A 6,582-nucleotide genomic window follows, 5' to 3' on the forward strand; every position below is an offset into this window, starting at 1 on the left:
TACAGGTGCCCTGAAATCAGGCATCCTTGGTCACCTGGGCAGAGATCCATCCTTCCCTGGATTTCATTAAGGTTCTGCCGTGGAAAATGCCTCCTTCCAAGTGACCCCAGAGGGTTTAGTGCAAGCTGTGGAAATGAATGGCATAAATGTCAAGTAGTACTGGCCATTTCATAATAATTCTGGGAATGTCTCACTGGCCATTTTGTAATAATTCTGGGCATGTCTCACCGACTACATGTTGGAATTAAATAAACACAGTCTGCTGAGCCATGCCAGCAATTTTGCTGCACGAACAACAAATTACACTTATGTGCATAGACAACCAACACAAGCAGGAAGAATAGAAAGCCACAAACACATGAAGAAATTTAGAGCTCATAATTAGGGGGAAGAGTAAGACTGATGTGTGTTTTTCTTTCTTTGGGTATGATTATAGAACTCCATTGTCCTCTCAGGCACAAGCTTTAATTTTCTTCTACAAAATACATATTATGTTTTATTTTTTTACATAAATGCTTTGCAGTGAAATGAAGACACACGATATTTTAAGAGAATTTCTGACTGTTCCTTGAGAAGAAGAAAGAGAGTGAAGAGAAGGCAGGGTAATGTTATAGCGGACACCGGAAGCCTGAGTTTATCCATGGATCATTTCTCAGAGGTAGACTGAACTGGCCTCAGGTCAGTTAGTCCATTGTCAGCTTTTTTAGTCTACATCCACCAATGAGCATCCTCTTTTCTCTACACACTTTTGTGTGTGAAGATTTTCTTTGCCTTTTGTGACTATGTCTAAACTGAAAGTAGCCTCTGTGGCATGGATTTCATAGAATACAAATAAGAGGCTAAAACTATCAAAGCTGAATTAAAGAAAAATGGAGATACAAAGTCAACAGGTGCCACAAAATAACACTGAAATGAACACAGATCCACACTCTCCAAATATAGTTAACTACTCTCAGAAGTTACCAGACATTACTTATTCTGGAATGTTCAGGTGAAACAAAGATTAACTCTTCCTTGGGAGCAGACATGCTTAAAATATAATCGATTAAAATTACATATAAAAATTATTTGAGATGTCAAACTGAAAGTAATATTTAGACGCACATAGTTATGCATTGCATTTATAATCCAAAGAATTAATGAAAATAAGCAGAACATTAACACCTTTATAGAAAGAAAAGAGTACAGACTGAACTAAGAGAAACACAATGCTAATAACTAAAATATGATCGATAATAAAATAAAATCAAACTGAAAAAAAATAGAAGACCAGCTTTTACCCATGAAGTAGAAAAGAGGAAAATAGAAATAATGCTATCATGGTCCATGTTATGTGTCAACTTGACTGATCATGGGGTAAACATTATTTCTGGCTGCGTCTGTGAGGGTGTTCCCTGGTGAGGTTAGCATTTGAACAGATAGACTAAGTAAAGCAAATTGCCCTCTCCGGCCGGCGTGGTTGGGCGTCATCCAATTTGTTGGGCTTGAATAGAACAAGAAAACCGAGGACGGGAGAGTTCATGCTGCCTGCCTGAGTTAGAATATTAGTATTCTGCTGCCCCCAGATTAGGACTGTGACTTATACCATCAATTTTCACATTTGGACTAGAAATGCACCCCTGGTTTTCCCAGGATTCCAGCTTGCAAAGGGCAGAGTACGGGACTTTTCAGCCTTCATAATCACGTAAGTCAATTTCTTACAATAAATCTCTTTATCTTACAATAACTATGTATGTGTATGTATTTCATTTCTTTGGACAACTCTAATACAAATATTCAATGCTAGTTAAGGTGTGGTGTGGGAACTTTCATATAATGCAGGAAGGAGTGTGGAATAAAACAACTCTCATGTAATAATAAAAAAAAACTGGATTTCAAAAAATATGCAGCTGCTCCCTCTCTTTGGGGGCAGCCATTTTCTCCTTCAGATAATAAAATCTCTTGCGTGGACATGTCTCCTGAGGTTCTGAGAGCTATCAAGGCGTTTTCATGAAGAATAATGAAACCAGCAAGATGACATCACGAATCATCTCAGGATGCCCACCCTTCCCCAACTCTACAGCAACGGCCTGGCTAACCCCAGAATCTGCGCCCCCTTCCAGCAGGAAGTAGCTAGAGAATGAGATGCTACGCCCAGTTCCCCAGAGGCCCAATTAAGAATAGAAAAAGATGAGAATGAAGGCAAATTCTGGCGCCCTAAGACCCCCACCCCTTAAGATCCAATCCCCAACGCAGAACACAACCCACCCCTACTCCTTAAAAACGCGCTTCCTCACCCCCGAGCTGCTGCTCCCTCTCTCTGGGGGCAGCCACTTTCTCTTTCAGATAATAAAATCTCTTGTGTGGGGAAAAAAAAAATGCATATCCTTTGTTTCACTAGTTACATCTCTAAGAATCCATTTTAAGGTAATAATCTGAGATGTGTACAACTATGGATATAAAACACGATCGCTGTATTATTAGTTTCAGATACGAAAATTGTACTCAACAAAAATACCTAACAAAAAGAAAATGCTCAAAGAATGATCTTTTCATTCAGTGAAAACCCTACAGGTTGTTTGTGAAGATTTGTAGCATAGAAAGTTATTTAGAAAATTAGGTTAAAATGAAAAATAGCAAATTATAATAAAACATATGAAGTATAAGCCAAGCATTCATTTAAATATAAAAAAGGAAGTACATTAAAATTTTGAATTTGTTTTATGTTGGTTAAAGAAATATAAGTGCTTTAAATTTTCCACTTTAAAATTTCCCCAAACCTCTAGTTTTCATTTTTTATAACATGAAAAAAAATGGTTAAAATAGAAAGTACAGTTTTGACAATGGTAATAAGATACATTGAAGTTAACGACTAGAAGCCATTGCTGAGAGGATTCTTGTAGGGAATAGGGAAAGTATTAATAGATGTTCCTGGAAGCTCATGGTTTTTCTTGAAAGTGCATCTAAATTTAGAAGGAAGAAAAATTAGTGGTAATCTTACCAATGCTACTTAATTTTACCCTTCTCTGGCTATTGCTCCCATTCCTCTTAGGAGACCACATGCTATGTCATAGGTGATTCAGAATTTGGCATGGTATTTTGAACTCCTTATATCATTTGATTTATTCTACTAAATAGAATTGTCTGTGTTTCTGCTTTTTTTTTTTTTTTTTTGGAATTCTGCATTCCCATAATCTCTGTTAACTTTTGAGATAAGTTTGGAGATTGAGTCATTAATAGATGTTTAGTTTGGTAATTCAGGAAATTCTTCACTCCATTCTTCAGATTCATTATTTTCTGAATTTCATCCATAGTCTATAGAATTATATTTCTTTCTAAGGTATGAGGGAGCACAATTCCAGTTTTTGTACCATGAAAATTAGAGTCAAAGATAATGATACTTAAAACTATTGTTAATAAAAGTGAATTCATATTCTATTGCCAGAAGTGGAAAGTTTTAAAGAAAGAAAAGAAAAAAAATCCTTCATCACTTATTTTAAAGAAGTGATAAGTGTATCTCTGTCAGGGGAAAAATACTGATATGATATCAAGAACAAGGGTATTACCCAGAAATAACCATAGATTTAAGGGCACTATTTCTTTTAAAAACATCCCAAGGATGAATGACCAGTTCATCAGACTAATGAAACTTGATAGAAATGTCCCTTAATGATGTTTAGCCTCCCTTGTTTTGATGCTATATTCACAAAACAATTAGGATCCAACCTAATTTGGGGTTTTGTCAAACACTCCACCAGAAAGAGCCATGCGCAGGTGCAATTAACCAAGTGTGCTGGCAGGTTATCAATAAATGAATTAGCACTGGATTGCAAATCATTCTCTTATGAGTTTGCCTATAATAAGTTAGCTTCTCATGACTACTTCACACGTATATACACTGTGCAATTAAGTACAGTGTGGTGGTTAAGAGGGCAGCTTTTCGGTCTGACACTCTGTATTAGTAGCCTATTTACTAGCTACATGAGCTTGGGCACATTAGGAGACAGTTCCTTTACCTGGAAAAGAGGGATAATAATATGTATGGCAAGGCATGTGTGAGAAGAATATAACAGGAGAAGTAAATTAGTAGATATAAAATTCTTAATAAAGCAGCACATGGTAAGTGCTTAATAAACATTAACTGTTGCTCTGCTACTAATACGACCATCATTTAAACTTGTTTACCTGCTTACTATAACCAGAATATATAAATTGATTTGATGATGCTCAGCTTAAATAGCCCATTAGTCTTACCAATACAAAATAGGTGGAATTCGGTGTGGAGTAAGATCTACACTTTGATAAAACCAATTATGTAAGAGGTTTTGCTGTTCAGACAGTTTTTAAGTGTTTTGCTCAGATCAAGTTTAAATAATTATAAATAGAGACACATTCACCTCTTACTCTAGTGATTAATCATTTAGTGATATATGCTTTTTATTCTATAACCTAAGCTTTTAATTAATACATGTTTATTTTTTAATATGCTTTTATTAAGGTATCACTGATATATACTCTTATGAAGGTTTCACAAGAAAAACAATGTGGTTATTACATTCACCCTTATTATCGAGTGTTCCTGCATACCCCATTGCAGTCACTGTCCATCAATGTAGTAAGATGCCACAGAGTCCCTATTTGTCTTCTCTGAGCTACACTCTCTTCCCTGTGACCCCACACACACCTTGTGCACCAATCATGATATCCCACAATCCCCTTCTCCCTCCCTCCCCTACACCTCCCCTTTGGTAACCACTAGACCCTTCTTGGAGTCTGTGAGTCTGCTGCTATTTTGTTCCTTCAGTTTTCCTTTGTTGTTATACTCCACAGATGACTGAAATCATTCGGTATTTGTCTTTCTCCACCAGGCTTATTTCACTGAGCGTAACACCCTCTAGCTCCATCCATGTTGTTGTAAATGGTAGGATTTGTTTCTTTCTTATGGCTGAATAGTATTCCATGTTCTTTTGTGTCACCCATAAATACCATATTTCTTTCTTACAATTAGAATAGTAATTAAAGTGAAGCAAGAAAAAGTAAGCTTATTGTATTACAATCTGGGGTCACTTCCATGAGACTGGCACTTGCTGAGTATTTTATCACAGTAAAAATGCAGACAATTTGCTTTAATTTATGGCAATTAAGGGGCTGTTCTATAGTCCAAGCTTTCAGTAACGGTGTTTATCTCAATATAATGCCAAAAAATGCATTCCAATGTTTTGCAAAATTAACTCATTTCTTCTCTAAGTGGAAAGTTTAAGTCAAAATGTTTCTGTTTCAGTCTTTTGCTGTCCTAATTATTCAAATATTTCTGCCTTAAAAACATTGAAGAAAGTTGCATGATGATGCCCTTTGCCATATTCCAGAAAAGGCTTGTCACAGTCCAGATCCCAAGAGATCCCTTCTATCCCACACTGCTGCCCCGTCAGACAGTTGTCTTTTTTTCTCACATTACCTGATAATTGCATTGAAATATCACTCACTTATGTGAAAAAGACAGACAATTGCATGGTGATATAATGACTAGAATTGGAGTTTGCAATATTACCTTAAAAAAGTTCTAAGCTGGTTTGTGCACAATGAGATAGTTAATAAACAAAACTCAAGAGATGGGCATTTAAAAAACCTAAAGAATGATCCAAATTTTATATTTTAAACAGAAAATAGACTTCTTAGAAGCCCACTCATTCATTCACTCATTCAACAAATATTTGTTTTAATTCCTGCCAGAGAGAACACCAGTTGCAAGAACTAAAGTGAGTTTGGTAAACAGAAGCCAGAGAGGTAAGCATTGGCCCCGTTATAGGATGACCTTTGGAGTCAGGTCAAGGCGGAGAGGCATGAGGGAACTATTAAATAGTCTAAAGTAGGCAAATTACTCAACCAAAAAAGTTGGTTTTAGAGTATACAAAAGCAGATGAATAAATTTATTTTATTTATGAGTTTAATGTAAATTTCTACTTTAACTATTAGATGCATTTCCAAACCTAAGTTAATTAGGCTCAGCTTCTTACGTAAAAGAGTCGATGACACATACCTAGTTTGACACCTGAGAATCAGAATGCATGTATCAATGTCAACACTTATTCTTTTTTAAAAAAATTTGTTTATATTAATATTTGTCAAGCTCTTGTTAGGTCCCTGTCATTGTACTAGGTCACAAAGACCAAAACACAAAAGCATCTGGCAGTCTGATCTCCCTGGCTCACTATATGCCCTGTAGTGGGAGTGGGGAGCTGGGAGTCTGGAGTTGTGCCCTTCTCAATTATATCTATGGTATTATTGCCCCACTTTCCCCTACATGTAGAGTCTAAACCAACAGAACAAATGTAAGTCAATATCTTCTTTATGGACAGCAAACAATTTTCTCAAGTTAGAGTGGTTTTTTTGACTAAAATGCTCTATTCATTATTTATTGTATATTTTAACATTTCCTTCTGACCCATTGAATACTGAATTAACTTTTGGAGATAAAAAGATTAAAAATTAACTGTCTTTGTTCTCATGGGCTTCACTCAATGCACAAATTCATATCTAAAATGATATGTATGCATAACTAAAAAATATTCTAATGAGGTAATTAAAACACAATGCAGGAGGAGA

This window comes from Manis javanica, chromosome 6 (genome assembly GCF_040802235.1).
Source record: "Manis javanica isolate MJ-LG chromosome 6, MJ_LKY, whole genome shotgun sequence".
NCBI classification, from domain to species: Eukaryota; Metazoa; Chordata; class Mammalia; order Pholidota; family Manidae; genus Manis; species Manis javanica.